The sequence below is a fragment of the Panthera onca genome, chromosome D4 (assembly GCF_046562875.1).
Source record: "Panthera onca isolate mPanOnc1 chromosome D4, mPanOnc1 haplotype 2, whole genome shotgun sequence".
NCBI lineage: Eukaryota > Metazoa > Chordata > Mammalia > Carnivora > Felidae > Panthera > Panthera onca.
Window position 1 is genome coordinate 5893489 of NC_138351.1, and position 18427 is coordinate 5911915.

The 18427-nt window shown below is 45.7% G+C and overlaps 1 long non-coding RNA gene across 1 annotated transcript in view; it reads left to right on the forward strand.

The window, feature by feature from the left end:
* The first annotated feature begins 1465 nt into the window (after positions 1–1465).
* The window catches only part of LOC145713007 (uncharacterized), a 445152-nt gene continuing 428190 nt past the window's right edge, over positions 1466–18427 (forward strand). The window contains exon 1 of the long non-coding RNA XR_014135921.1: positions 1466–1530. This is a non-coding gene — a long non-coding RNA (uncharacterized LOC145713007). The remainder of the gene's footprint in view (positions 1531–18427) is intronic.

Consider the following 18427-nt stretch of genomic DNA (forward strand, 5'->3'; position numbering starts at 1 on the left):
GTGAATGCTTTGAGCACGTGCTTTTACTCTATGTGAAATAGTTGTGTGCCAGAAATCTCGTTCGGCACCTCCCCTTTTCCCCTGTGCTCTCTGGATCGACCCACGTTGCTGCATGTCCCTCCTTCTGTTTCGGGCTTTTCCTTGTTCCAGGGTGCACCAGCTCTGTCCTCATCTATTCCACTAAGAATATGAAGCAGGTTGTTTCCAATCCCCTGTTGCAACAGACCCAGCCCTTTTCTGTGTCTCCTCACGGACAAATTGAAGAGTATCTCTCAGATATACGCCTGGAAACGAGAGAGCGGGTCACAGGACGCACTCTTACTTTATTTCATTGAATGCCCCTCAGATTCCTTTCCAGAATGCTCTGTGATTTACACTCACACAGAAGGGCTTGAAAGATCGTTTCCTCACCTCTTGGCCAACACAGATGATTGTCACCTGCCTTACCGGTCACCTTGATGCATGTGAAGTGTATCTCATTATTTCAACTCAGGTTTCTTGGCTTACCAGTAAGTGAGCATCTCTTCACCAAACAGATTGTTAGTGTCCTTTTCTGGAAATTGCCCGTCCTCATCTTCTGTTGATTTTTAAAAACAGGAGCCTCTTAGCTCTGTTGCTGTTGTCCTCTTTGCAGTTCATGTGTAAGAACTTTTGTATATGCTAGACTTTGATCTATTGTCTTTTATTTTTCTTAAGTTTATTTAGCCATGTTGAGAGAGAGTTTTATTTTTCTGAAGTTTGTTTATCCATTTTGAGAGAGAGAGAGAGAGAGAGAGAGAGCAAGTGGGGAAGGGGCAGAGACAGGGCGAGACAGAATGTCAAGCCCGACCCACAAACCGTGACCTGAGATCACGTGAGATCGTGACCTGAGCTGAGATCAAGAGTCGGATGCTTAACCAACTGAGCCACCCACGTGTCCCTCTCTAGTGTCTTTTAGATCGGCTTAAAAAACATACAGTGTGCTTTATACACTTTGTACCCTGTATGTCAATGTTTCTTCTGACACTCTGTGGGTGTCTAATGTTGATTAGAAATGCTTTATTGCTTTTAATGTTTTTGCTGTGTTTATAATGTTTTCCCCATCCCTAGGTTGGCTTTATATTCTCATCTTTCTTCCCTTGATCTTTAATCTATTTGGAGTCCGACTCTGGATCCAACAGCCGAATAAATAAATAAACACGGGAAAAGGAGCAAACCATCCTTACAGAAAAATTCCAATTAATGAATGCATACGGAGTGAGGGAAATAGAAAATCACCATTAGAAGATCACGGCGGTATTGCAGCAGGCAATATTCATGGACGAATGCCAAATATTTATTAATGACTATGATGGTTTTAACATATGTCCACAAATTATTTGATATTCCTCTTTCCGGGAGGTGAAGCTTAATTTCCCTTCTGTTGAGTGTGGGCTGGAATTAATGACCCATTTCTGAGAAACAGTGAATAGAAAGGGGAAACTAGTGGGGCGCCTGGGTGGCGCAGTCGGTTAAGCGTCCGACTTCAGCCAGGTCATGATCTTGCGGTCCGTGAGTTCGAGCCCCGCGTCGGGCTCTGGGCTGATGGCTCGGAGCCTGGAGCCTGTTTCCGATTCTGTGTCTCCCTCTCTCTCTGCCCTTCCCCCATTCATGCTCTGTCTCTCTCTGTCCCAAAAATAAATTAAAAAAAAAAAAAAAAAAAAAAAAAAAAAAAAAAAAAAAAAAGAAAGGGGAAACTAGTAACTCTACAGTAGAGAAACCCGGCAGGCACCAATGCCATGAAGGTTAAGGTCACCAGTAACAAGTCATGTTGACTCATTGTATCATTACACGTGATACAGCGTAGTGAGACAGGCACATTCGCCTCTGTGGTTACCCTCCCCCAAATCCACTCCTCCTCAAATCTTCCCAGAGACCCCATCTTATCATGGGAAAACATCAGACGAACCCAAACCAAAGGACATTTTATAAAATACCTGACCAGGGCTGTTCAAAAGCATCGGGACCAACAAAGACAGATGGATAACCTCTCGCATTGGAAAAAAACAAACACAAAAAACTTAGGAATCATGATCACTAAATGCAGTGTGGGATCCTGAGACATCAGTGGAAACAATAGTTACATGTCAATCAAGTCTGCAGTTTGGTTGATATTAATGTATCGATGTTAATTTCTTTTAAGTTTTTTTTAATGTTTTTTTTTTTTTTTTTTTTTTTTGAGAGACAGAGAGAAAGTGTGAGCGGGGGAGGGGCATAGAGAGGGAGACAAAGAATCTGAAGAGGCTCCAGGCTCTGAGCTGTCAGCACAGAGCCCGACGCGGGGCTCGAACTCACGGGCCGTGAGATCACGACCTGAGCGGAAGTCGGACGTTTAACCGACTGAGCCACCCAGGCGCCCCTGGTGTTAATTTCTTAGTATTGGTAAATGCGCAGTGATTATGTTAGATAACATTAGGGGAAACTGAGTCAAGCCTATTTGGGAACTCTGTGCCCTTTGCAACTTTTCTGTAAAACTAAGTAAAAATTAAAATTCATTTCAAAATAGAAAGTAAAAACAAAACAAAACAAAACAAAAACAAACAAACAAAAAAACCACCAAAAGCAACTTAACATTTTACAAATAGTATAAAAAAAACCAGAGAGAATTTTTCCTAGCAATGTGGTACGGGACGTATTTTTATGACTGACGAATTTGACCACATAGTAGTCTCTCAATAAAGCAGCAGAGCAAATAACATACTCTATTTAAAACTAATAAAGACCAAACTAGGGGGCCTACGATGTCACACATAGAAAGGGATCCCGGATACTCAGCATCCTGGACCCTGCACACCCATGGGTGGAGAGGTGCTTTCAGAGACGGTGAAGCAATTTTCATTGTATTTTTTAAACATTTATTTATTTTTAGAGAGAAAGCGAGGCAGAGGGGCAGAGGGAGAGAGAATCTTGAGGAGGCTCTGTGCTCAGCACAGAGCCCGATGCAAGGCTCAGTCCCATGACCCTGGGATCATGACCGGAGCTGAGATCGAGAGCTGGACGCTCAACCTACTGAGCCGCCCAAGCGCCTCAATCTTGAAACAATTTTCCTTCAAGGTCCACTGTTAGTGTATCTCTGCTTTTTGCTGCCCCTGGGTGCTGGTGAGTAGGATGCTGGGTGGGGTACCCTTGGGTGCTGGGTGGGTGGGTGTTGGATGGGGTGCCCCTGGGTGCTGGGCGGGTGGGGCGCGGGGTGAGGGGTCCCTGGGTGCTGGGCAGGTGGGGTGCTGGGTGAGGGGTCCCTAGCAGCCGGCCGCTCAGAGGAAAGCGACTCGACCGCTTGAGCACAAAGGGCCGGAGGACCGTCTCCCTGAGCCCCGCCTGCTTCTGAAGACCTGGCCGTTTTCTGAGAGGGATGGGGGTCCCGGCTCGGTGCTGCTCTGACGGACCCAGGGTGCAGGGGTGCGATGTGCTCGCCAGCACCGTGTCCGGGCCTTACCAGCCCCTCCTCTGGTAGCCGAGGTCCTGTGACCGGCCAGGGGCCCCTCAGTCCTCAGCAAAACAGAAGGAAAACCCAACTAGGGTCCCCACCACACCACGTCTGCCCTTTCTCCGTCTCTAAAATGTAAGGACGCTCTTCAGGTGACTTCCGGTCACGGCATCCCTTGACTCCTTCCCCGTCAATCCATTCCTTACCGATCCCCATAAAATCCACTTCTGGGCTCCACGGTCTCTGCCCACATTTCTCGTTGCAAAGCCTCTGTCGTAAGGTTACTCACTATTTTTAGCTGCTTCGGTCCATCTTAAGCTTTGTTAACCAGACAAACAAATGACTTTTGCCCTAAAATATAGTTTGATCAGCTTGTCATTATTTTTTAGGTTTACTTATTTATTTTGAGAGAGAGAGACAGAGACACCAAGAGAGGGAGAGGAAGAGAGAGGGGAGAGAGAATCTGCGCATTTTTAGCACGGAGCCCGATGTGGGACTCGAACTCACGAACTGTGACATCACGACCTGAGTCGAAGCCGAGAGTCGGATGCTTAACGGACTGAGCCACCCAGGCGCCCCTTGACCAGCCTGTTTCCCTGGTCCAAGCTCTGCAAAGTTCCCTGCTGTGGACGAGGCGCTCGGGGTCCCGCCCGCTCTGCATCGTCTCTGCTGCTCACCCCGACTTCTTGTCCGCCGTCTTCCAGACTGGTTGGCAACTTTCCTATTTTGTTTTTTTTTTTAATTTCCGAAGAAAGTTTCAAAAGGCTTTTCTGAGGGGACCAGGTCCAAAGGAATTTAAGACTCACCTGGCTGAGTCTGTCTATTACTCCCATTAAAACTTGTCTGTTAAGTGTTATTTCAAACGATTAAAAGTGTAGGTGCCTGAGGGAGATCAAGGGCACCAGCAGAGGTCAGAGTGCTGCCGTGTGAATGTGCTTGGAGTTGGGGAGGGGGGGTATGTGAAACTCTACGCAGACCGGAGTGCATCTTGGGAATAGGGTGTCGGCAGGTGGATGAAGTCAGAGCAGTCGGCAAAGAACTAGAACGTGGAAGTCCTTTTATACAACACCCAGTAGTGTAGACCTTCCCTGCGGGCTGGGCGTGGTAAGCAGGGGGAGTCCCCAGAACAGGGTCAGGACAAAAAGTACAGTGAAATTCAGGGAATCCGTGAAGAGAGGATTCTTCTCATCACCGGGGTGACGGAGCGAAGGCTTGAGCACAGCCCCAGAATTTCACCAGCCTCTCGTATTGAGCTTTGCTAAGAGCTGCACACTGTAAACATAGACTCAGGCCGGCCCCCTCTCTGTTCTCCCATTACCCAGATGAGTGGTGACCCCCGAGGGTCAAAAATACCCATCCCGCTGATTTTCGGATTCTTCTCTGCAAATGATCTCATTTAGGGACGAGACAAAGTTGTAAACCCGGAAGCAACAGGTGAATTGAATGACCCTTAGGGTCCTTCCCAACTTTGTGAGTCTGCAACTCAGTGGTGGCTTCAGGCTCGGTTGCTTTTCTTCCTGCCCAGAAGTGGGTTGTTTTTTGTTTTTTGGTTTTGTTTTTTTTTTTTTTTTTTTTTTTCAAGTCAGCCTCACATCCAGTGCAGGGCTTGAACTCATGACCCTGAGATCAAGATCTTAGCTGAGGTCAAGAGTGGGATGCTTAACGGACTGAGACACTCAGACGCCCCTGCCAAAAGTGAGTTGTTGATCCCCAGGAATGGGATTCTCCAGGTTGGAAGTGAATGACCTCGTTCTTCAAAGGAGCCGGTGTGATTATGCTTGTCATTTGTAACAGAGTCAGTTTCCTTTGTTAAACTTCATGGTCCTTTTTGGTTACTCCCGCATCCCGGTTGATTTTCCCAGGTAACATGTATCAGTTAAGAGTTTACATTAATTAACTGTATACCTTAGGGTGCACAGCTCTACGTTGTTTTGACCAAGATGTATAGAGATGCATCCCCCAGCAAAGACACGTCACTCGATGATTCCTTTGTTACAAAACGTCACTCGATGATTCCTTTGTTACAAAACGTCCATCGTGCTTTGCTTCTGTCTTCGAACCCTCCCTGCACCCGCGTCCCAGGACGGTAACTGATCTGTTCTCCATCCCTAGAGTTTTTCCCTTTACGGAATGTATACGGATGGGATCATCGAATAGAGAGCCTTTTGGGTTTTGGCTTTTTCACGTCATGAAATGCGTTTACTATTCATCCACATTGTTGGGTGAATCAGTAGTTCCTTTTGTTAATGAGCCATGTCCCACTGTATGGACATACCACAGTTTAATTCATTCCCCTGTTGAAGGACTTCTAGATTGCTTCCACTTTCCCGTGACTGTGAAAGACGTTGGATTTATAAGGAAGACTGGTAACCTTTATTAATTCACAAAATGAAACCAGTGAAGGAGTTTATTTATCCTCCCACATGCCCCACTGTCCCAACGGGCCCTCCTGGTCACCAGCGGTCCCTCAAGGAAGATAAAAGGAAATGTGATTTGACTTGACTTGCTTCCTTAGCCCTGCGGGAAAGAGCAAATGATCCTGGAAAGCCAGAAAGAGAGAGAGAGAGAGAGAGAGAGAGAGAGAGAGACAGAGAAGGAGGGGATAGTAAAACCACTCCTTGCTCCTGCAGGGAAAGCCGTAGCAAAATGTGAAGGTTGAATTCTCCTTCCTGAAGGGAAGACAAGGGCTCAGAGCATAGGCGCACAGGAAATTCAGACTTAGAGGTGATTGAATGAGATCGACTTGGTCGTGTTTCTTTCTTTGGGAACACCTACCATAAAAAATGGTTCCTCAGATTGTCACAGGCTGTCTCAGAAGGTAGTTCTGGTTAGATTTTTCTTGAGTCGGGTGCAGATACAGGGTAATGAGAAATAAAATGTTAAAGACATAACGTAGGTTAAAAAAAGCAATAATGTAAGACAACAGAGGATAATTGCATACAGGACCTTGAACTGGGAAAGTCATCTAAGTTCTTAACTCATTTCTTTCTGGCGTAATTTAATAAAGGACCAAGAACTCTTCAGAAAGTTAGAGCGAACTGAGACACTGCAGATTAAATATACATTGGAAACGTTAGCACATTTATCTAATACACAGGATATTCTGCGTCAGGTGAGTAAATCCCAAGAGTGGATGTTCGGTTTTGAAAATTCAAGGGGCGCCTGGGTGGCGCAGTCGGTTAAGCGTCCGACTTCAGCCAGGTCACGATCTCGCGGTCCGTGAGTTCGAGCCCCGCGTCAGGCTCTGGGCTGATGGCTCGGAGCCTGGAGCCTATTTCCGATTCTGTGTCTCCCTCTCTCTCTGCCCCTCCCCCGTTCATGCTCTGTCTCTCTCTGTCCCAAAAATAAATAAAAAACGTTGGGAAAAAATTAAAAAAAAAAAAAAAAAAAAAAAAAAAAGAAAATTCAAGAGGCTCTGCCCTACCTAACGTGGACACTTGGTCTTTAGAAACATAGGACTGTTCCGCATCCCGGGTGTGGCATCCCCTCGCTGCGATCCGCGTGACCCAAACTACCTTTTTCCAGATCTGCTGCTCCTCCGCCCTGGCTGAGGCTTGCCGGTTCACCCTCCCAGGTCCCTGGATGTCACCCCCGGTGCCACCTTTGGCCTCTCTCCTCTCTGGCCCTGTCTCGTGTCTCTGACCTCCGTCCCATCGCACGTGGCAGGCAGGCGTGGGAGCCATGGTTCTGGCATGTTTCCATTTAGTGGGCGTTTTCCACACTGATGACCGAGTCTCTGGTGCCCCGACCCCTGGGCGCCGAATAGTCGGGACCGACTCTGACGCCACCTAACCCAGAGTTAGGGCAGACCCCGCGGATCCGTAAGACCGTCCCCCACTTTGGAAACCAGCCGTGAGTCCTGGGCCACTCATGCTTCTGCGGGACCCGGTTGAGACAGGGGATTCTACAGCCTGCTCCTCAGGGCTGAAAATTTGCTGGGACGAATCACAGCACTGAGGGAAGTGCTTTTCTTACCACGATCGATTTATTGATGCAATAAATTGGTTGCGATGCAGGGGGCGGGCCGCGTGGGGAGGGACAAAGAGCTTCCACGCGCTCTCTGGGTGCATCGCCTCCCAGCACTGCCATCTGGTCACCGACCTGGACGCTCTCTGTGCCTCTTCAATGAAGGTTTTGTTTTTTTTTTTAATGTTTATTTACTTTTGAGACAGAGAGAGACAGAGCATGAGCAGGGAAGGGCGGCGAGAGAGGGAGACACAGAACTTGAAGGGCAGAGGAGGAGGGAGGGGGGCAGTGGGGCTGCCTGGGCACAGCCCGCCCGGGACTGGCTCCCCAAGTTGTCCGGCCTCCAGAGGTGCCCCCAGTTGTGCGAATTGTCCGGCCTCCAGTTGTGCGAGTGGCCCTGAGAGCGGAACTCCTGACTCCCTGACTCCCGATGCGGCTTTGAAAGGCTCTCCCGAGTCCGTGTTCGTATCCTGACCAACACGCGTTTCATTTACCGGCGGGAATAGACCCAACACGAGTGCAGGTGGCGGGGCTTTCCCGTCGCCCACCACACGCGGGTACTTGTGACCACAGGCATTTCTGGGCCAGGAGCAGGTGACAGTCAGGTGGACTGTGAGGGTGGACGGGAATTACTCCGCATTGATGGCCCTGCGGGGACACACAGCCCCCCTCGCAGTTTGAAATCTGCTTCACGTTTGCTGCGGCTGAAACACGACTCCTTCATTAGCGCCCTGCCGCCGCCTCGATTTCTTCCGACCGGGGGAACGTTCGAGCACCTCACCCGCAGGGCTCCCACCTGCTGCAGTGTTAACGCACACCCGTATGCTTTTGTCTTCCCGTTGGCTATTTTACGGTCTTTCTGACAGTAAATACGAGGACTCCTCATTTTTTTAGACCTCGTCGCATAAGAATGTGTCATTATGGGGTAGACGGCAAAATATTGGTGTTATTGATCCCAATGTCTGTTATTTATGATATTTGCTTTTTGCCCAAGCAGCGGCTTACTGATCAATGTCTGTGATACACAGAGCACATAAACTATTTTTGGCCCGGATCGTTTTTGCTGGCGCTTGAATAGGGGGAGAGGCAGCACTCGAATGTGGACGTCTCATACTTTGCTGTTAACATCCTACTTTCTCCCCCTTAGATAATCTGATTTCTAATTGTCCGGCGCTTTCGAGAAGGCCTGCCATCTTCCCGATCCCTCTACAAGAGGCCACTAATCACTGTCTCCGTCAACGAGCGTTCTGAACAGCCACTGGCCGATGATCGTCAAAGCGCTTGATCAAGGCCTGATCAATATTCATTGTATCGATGAGCAAACCAATAAATAAACAACATCAAAAGGGTACCGTTTCACTCTGAAGTCGCTTCTGACTTATCACAGACGCGCTAAGTTATTGTCTTTATGTTGCCGTGTGGGGAGGACCTGCGACCGACTCTTTGTTTGATCTCTGTGATTATGACTCGTTAACCAAACATCAGATTTTCCGAGCCATTCTATGCCACGCACTGAACTGGCACTCTCTGTAAAGTTAAGAACACGAACGCGGCAAGCCAGAGAAATTAAGGAGTTAGTATTCACATAAAACCGCTCCTCTCTTGTGCTACGCAAACGAAAGCAATCCTGGTGCCTTCACACCTCAGCGGAACATATTAATGACCTCTTTTTGAAAGCAGTTAACATCTCAGACGGAAAAGCTGAGAGGAAGCCGATGCGGATGGGCTGTGGGGACGATGTCTCAGTGCCAAAGAGGGAGGTGCTGAAATGCGAGAAAAATAGGACAGGTCAAGATGGTCACACAGAAGAGGAAGGCACAGGGAACGCTTGAAAAAAGAAAAAAAAAGAAGATGTTTGTGGAAACTGTGCTTTTTGAAGAGTTGGTGGCTGGGCGCTTGGGTGGCACGGTCGGTTAAGCATCAGACTCTCGTCTCAGGTCATGGTTTCACAGTTCCTGGGTTCGAGTCCCGCATCAGGCTCTTAGCTCTTTCTCTCTGCCCCTTCCCTGCTTGTGCTCTTTCTTTATCTCCCTCTCTCTCTCTCTCAAAATAAATCAATAAACTTAAAAGAAATAAATAAATTAAAGAATCGGTGGCTACAAGCTATGGAGCAATGTGGATTGTTTGTTTGTTTATTTAAATAAGAAAACAGACTCAGGGCTTGGTCCCAGAAGCGAAGCCTTAGTGATCCGGGGGGACATTTCTGCCTCCAGTACATGCCCGTATGCCCAGCATGGGCCCCGCGCACAATATAAGCTTACACTGCAGAGACTATATTGGGAACGGCATCCGAGGGCTGTGGGAGCCATGAGGACCAGGTGGGGTGCAATTCTAAAGAGGGGGTGGCCATTCGGGCACGTCCAGAGTCCTCTGTCTTCCTCCCCCACCCCCGCAGGGCCGTCTGCCAGCTCTGGGCACTGGCTGAGGACTGGGGGCTGACCAAGGCCAACGAGCACCTCTGGGGAAAAGAGAAACCGGCAAACTCCCCCAGTTGCACAGAGTTGGACCGCGGGAGTCCTCCGGGGCAGGAAGTACAGGCTGGTTTTCCCTGAAGACGTTTGCCGGAGTTTGCATGGAAGGTGAAAGCGTGACGGCAAAGCGTCTGAAAGGCAGAGTAAGATCTCCTGTGGCGTCAGGGCCTGCGGGACACAAAGACCTGGGCCACTAGGTGCCTGAGGCGGGGCCTCTGGAGGGAGACAGGAGTTGACCCTGAGGGTCCACCCTTGCTTCTGACCTGGAGGTCTCTACTGCATTTGGAGGAAGACCTCTGCAGGGGACATTTGCATGAGACTACAGTGACTTGGGCGGGGGCGGGGTGCTGAAACACACAGCGGGCTCTTCACTCAAGACAGTCATGAGATTCTGAAGCTGTGGTCGGGTTGGCTCAAGAGGAAGGTCAAAAACAGGAAGCGGATCCTCTACAACCCACTGGATCCGCCATAGATGCTCAACTGAAAGGAAGGGAGGTGAACTGGAGGGAGACGGAATCTCACTGAAACCTACCCAAACTGCCACCCAGTTCTGACGGGGAATAACTCTGATTGGAGTTTAGTGTAAGGCTAAATACCAATCTGGGGGAAGAAAGGAAATTGAAAATTTTCCCTGGTGCATAAGGGAAGGAAACTGTCCTACTCCCTCCTCTTTATCATTTTCTTTCAGAATTTTGAAGTTGGAGGTGCTCTCGCTGCCTCTGTGAGATGTACATAAATCTGTTTAAAAGCTAGGGGCACCTGGGTGGCTCAGTCTGTTAAGCGTTTGACTCTGGATTTTGGCTCAGGTCATGATCTCACAGTTCGTGGGTTCAAGCCCCGCATCGGGCTCTGCGTGGAAAGTGAGGATCCTGCCCGGGATGCTCTTTCTCCCTCTTTCTCTGCCCACCCCTTGCTCTCTCTTTCTCTCTCACTCTCAAAAAATAAATTAACTAATAAAAAACTGTTAAAGCTAACTCAGACTCTTCGCGTCCTGGGAATATCTTTCTTGGAGATCTTGGAGAGATCTCTTTGAAATGCAGACAGCAAGGAGCGTGACACCACGTCTTTCTGTCTCTGGGGGTTTACGTTTAGACCCTTAGCTCCGAGAGGTAACTTCTTGCTTATTAAAAAGACACCAGAAGTTCTCATTTTCTTTCTGGCAAAGGCAGTTTCCAAGAACGCGATGGGATGCGTATGTTTGGCTGTAAGAAAGAGTGGGATTCCATTCTGTCTTTGCCACCTCTTGAGTGGATTGCCGTCGAATTTAATGCTTATTTGCTATGAACACGGTTTTCTCGCTCTTTTTCACATTTGTGGAAATGTCTTCTGGGTTGGCAGCAGGCTTTATTTTTAAGTGTTTTCCCGGCAGTAGATGTGGGGAATCAGTCCCCACAAATTGTCTAACAGAGGAAAACCCCCCTCCACAGTGGAAGACATCGTCGGGTCCTCTAAGGACGTGCCTGCCACATTCTCAGAATGCAGTCAAGCAAAGAGGCAAGGTGATATAACTAGTAACCAAGAGAGGCAAACGATAATAGGAACAGAATCACAGGTGTCCCGGCTAGGGAGGGCGGTAGACTGATGGATGAGTTCAAGATATAGACGGAGAAGACCGAAAGCGGAGGGTTTTTATCAGGGAACTGGAATGTATAAAAAGCAAACGAGCATTCTAGAACTGAAAAGAATACAGTGTCTTCAATTATGACAACAGTGGATGAGTATGAGGAGACTGGACAGGGTTGTTGAACCAGAAGGCAAATCAGTAGAAAACAGCCAAAATGAATGGGAGAGACAATAAGGGTAGACGGAAAACAGAATCATAAGAAACTTGCAGAACACGCTCAAAATTTCTAAAGGATGCATAATTTTGGTCTCAATAAGAGAGAAGAAAGAATCAAAGAGAAGCAAAATTCAGAGCATTTAAAGAAATACTGGCCAACAATTTTCCAGAATTGATGTAAAATGTTAACCCCGAGGTTTTTGGTGAGCCCAAACAAAACTAAAAGCCAAACACCAGACCTTGGCCTTTTTTAGCAAATGCATGTTAATAATAATCCATGTTAATAATCCATGATAAAGTGGGGCTCCTGGCTGGCGTAGGCGGAAGAACATCGCAACCCTTGATCTGAGGGTTGTGAGTTCGAGCCACACGTTGGGTGTAGAGATTACCTAAATAAATAAATAAACGTAAAAAGAATCGATGGCGAAGAGAAATCTTTGGAGCCGCTAGGAAACAGTCAAAACTTTGAAACCTTCCTTTCGTTTCTAATTACTTCATCACACCATTCAAAATATAATTACAAATGGAACTGCCACGCTAAAAACCTCTCAGTGTTCGACTTGAAAGTCACAGATATGTCCTTTTAAAAGGCTGCTCCTGATGAGCAAGATTTTTAAATTAAATTTGTGGGTTCATTTTGCTCCTATGAATACGGTTCTGAAAGCAGGGCGTGCAACAAAAAATCGGTTCCTTTGAACGAGAAGGTAGAATCATTATAGCAACGATGCTGTCAGACGCAAAATCATAAATATAAACCTCGCCGTGGAAACGCTCAGCAGAGAAATAAACATGATGCAAAGGCGGAAGCGGAGGAATCGAAGGGTGGAACAAAGAACAGGTATGTTTGGAAATACACCTTCAAGGAAACGTGTGCGATGCATCTGGAAAGGACAATGGCACGTTTCCCTGTCATCTGGAGTGATGCAAATACAGATACCTGAAATTGATTGAGGAATCTCTTGTGTACGTTATCCAGATTAAACACCACCAAGATGTCTTACCTCCCTTTCAGTCTTTTTGTAATTTGTTATCAACATTAAAAAAAAAAAAAAAATCTCTACTGCAGGGGCGCCTGAGTGGCTCAGTCAGTTGAGCGTCCGGCTTCGGCTCAGGTCATGATCTCACCGTTTGTGAGTTCGAGCCCCACGTCGGGCTCTGTGCTGACAGCTCAGAGCCTGGAGCCTGCTTGGGATTCTGTGTGTCCCTCTCTCTCTGCCCCTCCCCTGCTCATGCTCTGTCTCTCTCAAAAATAAATAAACGTTAATAAAAAAATGTTTTAATCTCCACTGCATTAAAATTTTTTCAGGAACTGATCTGTTATGAATCAACTAAAATCACTTTCATGAGTCATATATATCCTCACTGAGTCAGTCCAGTATACTTTTTTTTTCTTTTTAAACTTATTTCTTAATTTCAATCCAAGTTAGTTAACATATAGTGTAATCACGATTTCAGGAATAGAACTTAGTGATGACACCCAGTGTTCATCCCAACAAGTGCTCTCCTTAGTACCCATCACTCATTTAGCCCTTCCCGCCACCCAACACCCCACCAGCAACCCTCAGTTTGTTCTCTGTATTTAAGAGTCTCTTATGGTTTGTCTCCCTCTCTGTTTTTTATCTTATTTTTACTTCCCTTCCCCTGTGTTCATCTGTCGTGTTTCTTCAATTTCACATATGAGTGACATCATATGATATCTGTTTTTCCCTGACTGACTTATGTCACTTAGCATAATACCCTCCAGTTCCATCCACGTTGTTGCAAATGGCAAGATTTCATTCTTGGAGGTTCCTCAAAAAATTAAAATAGAACTACCCTACGACCCAGTAATCGCACTACTAGGTATTTATCCAAAGGATACAGTCTGCCACACATTTTTTAAAAATCAAGAGAATCTACCAATTTCACTAAAACAATATGAAAAACTCAAGTTTTGGTGATCAAATTCTGACCCTCCTGCTAAAAACTGGCCCAAAGGAGTGAATGCGCCCCAAACTATTTCTCTTCTATTGCAGAAGATAGGAAAGTTTGCAACTTTCTTTGGTTTTTTCTACTTTCTCTGATAACTTTGTCATTTCTTTCTGCAGAAAGCTCATCTTCAATACATGTATCACGATGGGGAAAAAAAAGCTAATTTTCTCTGATGCTGGCCAATGGGAGGGCTGAACGTATGGGAATATGTACAAGTTGATTTGGATTCTGCCCAGCTAAGCCTGCAGTTTGTAGATTATATAAGAGAAACACTCAAAAGCAATCCACGGAATCGGTAAAAATATCTATTAACGGATGCAGATAGTATAGCTTATTATGGGTGCTCTTTGAAAAGTAATTGTAATAATAATAATTTCATTTGACTATGAAGATGTTATTTTCATGTCTGTAGTAACCCGGTACGGTAGGGAGGACCCAGAGTCGAATGGGAATGCCAAACCCAGCCCATTTCTTGGTGGTTGTCTGGTGTCTTTGGAACGATGGACAAGTCTTCCGAGTATCAATTTCTTGATAAGTAAAATTAAATGAGTCATATTTACTATGGAAAGGTGTTCTGAGAATTAATAGAGAAATAGTGAGAAATCTTTTAGGACAGCACCTGATGCAAATGGCAGCCTAGTAATCCCCATCTTGCCTCAATCCCTCAGAGAGATACACATAGAAAGCGAATCGAGTCACCCGTTGCGGAAAGGTAGCATTAAGTAAATGACCATATTTATATTGCTAATTGACTAAGGGATCTGCGCAGCGGAGAGGTAAAAATCTCCCTCGGCCTGTGTTTTAGTTCTAAATCTTGTCATCTCGTCAGGAGACCTCCTTGGATTTGGGGAACATGACAAAAGAAAATTAACCAGAAAAAATTAAATGCAGAGGTAGGCTCTCACATTCAAATTTAGATTTTCCTCGTTAAGGAAAAAAAAAAAGCTAGGTCATTAATGGTTACCATGTACTATTTAATATGTTCTGTGAGTTTAAGTGTATACTCACTAGCTCCTTTAGTCTCCGTGCAATTCTGAGAAATGGGTACTGTTAACTTCATTTTACAGTGAGGAACCTAAGCCACGTGTGAGGAGGTAAATGTGTCAAAGTCAGGTATGTACTCAATGGTGAAACCACAACCTTTTGAATTACAAAGCGTGTATCTTTTATTTGTCATAGTGCATCTCTGACAGTCTACACAAATAGACCAATATTTGTTCACTGGTTTCAGAGTAAAAATTTACAGATGAAGAAAGAAAAAAAGAAAGAAAGAAAGAAAGAAAGAGAAAGAAAGAAAGAAGGAAATAAAGAGAAAGAAAGAAGGAAAGAGGAAGAAAGAAAGAAAGAAAGAGAGAAAGAGGAAGAAAGAAAGGAAGAGGAAAAAAGGGAAAGAAAGAGGAAGAGGAAGGAAGGAAGGAAAGAATGAAAGAATGCATGAAGGAAAGAAAGAAAGAGAAAGAAAGAAGGAAAGAAAGAGGAAAAAAGAGAAGGAAAGAGGAAGAGGAAGGAAGGAAGGAAGGAGTATTGGTTTGTTCTCCAGGGTTTAGATTTTTTTTGTTTTTGATTTAATAACCTCCAATTTGCAGACATTTCTGGGATTCTCAAAAATACAGCACAAGTACCTCTCCTAAATCCGAGACAAAATCAATATTATACTTACTTAACTGAACAATCGGTCTTTTGTGGGAGGTCCAACAAAGCTGGAGTCATGTCATTACTGTTAAGTAAGGAACACCTGTTCCTCTCCCCCCACCCCGACCCCCGGGGGGGGGGGGGGCTTGCTGGAGGATCCTGCCACAAAGCATAGCAGTTCCAGGGGGTCAGCGCCCTGCAGGGTTTGCAGGGATTGGGGTTGCTAAAAATGACATGACTCACACAGGCGCTGGATGAAACGATGCTCCCCTCACACAGAGAAGAGGCAGGGCAAGACGGGCCCCAAGAGTGAACATTGGTTTCCAGGGGCAGTGGGTCTAACCCCTGAGCCCGTGCATGGTGATGGTCGGCACGCACCCCCCTTGGCTACAGGGAAGCACCTCATTTCCTCTCCAGTGGGAGCAGATAGAGCAGTGGGGCCGGCCAGGTGCCATATGACAGGCACATTGAAGCAGAACAAAGAATCACATCGCAAATCCGGAACGGGAGAAGATAGACCCAAACAAGGTGATAAGCCCAGCACAGGCTATGAGGGCTCCCGTTTCGGTGGGAGGAAATGTTCCAAGTCTGAGGCCACTCTCCTGATCAAGAGTTGGTAGAGGCGCCTGGGTGGCTTGGTCAGTTAAGCGTCCGACTCTTGATTTCGGCTCAGGTCGTGATCTCATGATTCATGAGTTCAAGCCCCGCATTGGGCTCTGGGATGACAGTGCACAGCCTGCTTGGGATTCTCTCTCTCTCTGCCCCACCCCCACTCTCTCGCACTGTCTCTCTCTCAAAATTAACAAATAAACTTAAGAAAAAAGGAGTTGGCATGGGGCGCCTGGGTGGCTCAGTCGGTTAAGCGTCCGACTTCAGCTCAGGTCACAATCTCACAGTCCGTGAGTTCGAGCCCCGCGTCGGGCTCTGTGCTGATGGCTCAGAGCCTGGAGCCTGCTTCCGATTCTGTGTCTCCCTCTCTTTCTGCCCCTCCCCCGTTCATGCTCTGTCTCTCTCTGTCCCAAAAATAAATAAAACGTTAAAAAAAAAATTAAAAAAAAAAAAAAGAAAAAAGGAGTTGGCAGACGGCATGATCATCTTTTCCCACAATTACTATTCCATGGAATTAGAGTTCTATTTTGCTATAATTCAGTCTATAAAGATTTTTTCTTTCATTTGAAGAGAATATATGTAGGGTAACCTTTTACCAGGCCAAAGAGTTCTTTATAAAGAGTTTGAAATATATGTCATAAAAACACGATGGCAGTCACATCTAAAACTACCCAATTCGTAGTTAATTTGTGCCGGCGGAAGCAATCAAGACAAACTAGAATTGGTATTCGTTGGTTGTGGCAAAAACACTACTGAGTCACATAATTTGATAATATTTTAAACGGCAATGATAAACATGCAAACTTTTATAATTGGGGGAAATAACTGACCTGAAATAATATTGAGAAGAGATAAAATTTCAAGTGGTAAAAAAGTTTGAGTAAAAATGGACAAGTCTTAAACCTATAATAAGACATTGGATAACTGTGGGTTTTTTTTAAGTTTATTTATTTATTTTGAGAGAGCGAGGGAACAGGGGAGGGGCAGAGAGAGAGAAGGAGAGAGAGAATCCCAAGCTGGCTCTTCCTTGTCAGAGCAGAGCCCGATGCGGGGGCTCGAGCTCATGAACCGCAAGATCATGACCTGAGCCGAAATCAAGTCAGACGCTTAACTGACTGAGCCACCCAGAAACCCTGAGATTGGCCTTATTTCTATCAGTGGTTGCCAGAAGGGGAAACCAAGGTAGAGAGAAGTTAAGGAAGGTAACTTGAACCCATGAACTGTGACATCATGACCTGAGCCGAAATCAAGAGTCAGACGCTTAACTGACTGAGCCACCCAGGCGCCCCGACGTTGGGTCATTGTTAGCTGATCGGTCAAGTCATTCTCATACAGCCAAAAGTGCACAATGACAAAAACTAGACTTAGTAAAATATTATGTGATGCTGCACAGGGAAGGATTGATAAATCTACTATTTCTATAAAATTAAGACAGAAAAGAATTGAAGTTAGTGAAACACTTCGAGTGGAATATGAATATGATATAAAAATTTCCAAGTGTTTTACCTGTACCGCACAGACTTTGATCAAAGAATTAATAGGCTATAGACAATAGTTTTAGTAGAACATAATCACTTGAGATCATTCCCATTGTGCATGGTATTTACACTATCCTTAAGGTGGAAGTAACAAGGTCAAAGCCTGAATTGGTTGAAACTGGCAGGACAGGTCTGAAAACGAAGCATCTAGTAACAGCGGGTTTCCCACCATCGGCCTTATGTTGCAGATGCTTTCATCTTTCCGGGGTAAAGTAAACAAACTTCAAAGGGACCAGAGCCCTTGACTTTTCTGTGAAAATATGGAGATCGCTTTTCTTCCTTCCAGATCTCATACACCTTACAATTTCCTTCTCCTTTTAAATGAATTAAAAATTTCGGCATCTTCTGAAGGAGTTTTTTCCATGTTCAACTTGTTACTGTGAATTTTGGCCTCAGTTCCCAACTCCTGCTTTTCAAAAATGTTTGCAGAAACCTAGAAGTATATAATGTTGCCTTTTGGAAATGGCAATGGTGAGTCAGACTTGACTGAAAATCGGGCCAACGACTTACTTACTATACGACTTTAAGAAATCACTTACATGTCTCAAATCTCCATTTCTAAATCTCTAATAAGGAGATAATAACTCTCAACTTATGTGTTTGTGGTGAGGATTAAATTAGACAGTCCTTACAAAGTGCTTTACGTGTAATTAATATTCAATAAAGTGAGCATTTGTCTTCCTTCCCAGAAGGTGAATTGTGAACCAGATCTCGTGTATTAATTCCTTCTTTAAACATACCTTCCTTCACCTTTGACTTCCAAATGGCTTGCTGCTCACATTCAGGTTTCACGATGTCAATTCACGCGTCCCATTGTTAAATGCATGGACTCTTATATATATATAACCCTGGGTTCAATGAGCTCTCTGGGTTGTGAAAATCTCATTATTTCAATGGGGATTTGATGTGGAGGCATGTGTGTGTAAGGTCAACAGATCAGAAGGTGACCGCCATTGAAAAGATAGTTTATTATACTCACAGGCTCCCACGGTGGGGGGGGGGGGGGGGCGACCAT